We start from the raw sequence: 636 nt of genomic DNA on the forward strand, positions 1-636 counted from the left end.
AATAATGAAAAATAAAATAATCAGAAATGAAAATAGCTCACTGAATTAAGATATCATACTTAAAATGAAAGTATGAAGATATTGGCTAATATGTCAGAGGGTGTGATTTTATTTATTGACTAAACATGATAAATGTTGAGAGATAAAATGTTGGCAGCATGGATGGCAAAAATGAAATGCATGCATAGACAACATATAATAAAACCATGAGCTCCTCCTTTTTTCTGTTATTTCCTGTAATGCTCTTTACTCACTGGTACAACACTAACTAATGCTCATGTTGATTGTCATGTAAATACATAAAGCATATTGCTTATGCATACTTCTGTGTTGTTAATCTTATAGCCAAACTAGAAAGAAAGCTTGAGCCTCAAAAGCAATGTCTTAGATCAACTGTCCTAATACAATCAGTGAGACTAATAAAGAGTCACACTCTTGTATAAGACTTCTGAGTCTGATTTGAATTTTTCTGACGCCTTGATTAGAGAATTCTTGACTTGTATCTATCAGCAGTGAGATATATTATTGTCATGAATGATTTTCCATGCCACTGCATTTATGTCCTCCGAAACACTACCCCCAACACACACAGAGAGAGAGAGTTTATCACCTTTGTCAAGAAAGTTAAGAAGCCAA

This window comes from Alosa sapidissima, chromosome 1 (genome assembly GCF_018492685.1).
Source record: "Alosa sapidissima isolate fAloSap1 chromosome 1, fAloSap1.pri, whole genome shotgun sequence".
NCBI classification, from domain to species: Eukaryota; Metazoa; Chordata; class Actinopteri; order Clupeiformes; family Clupeidae; genus Alosa; species Alosa sapidissima.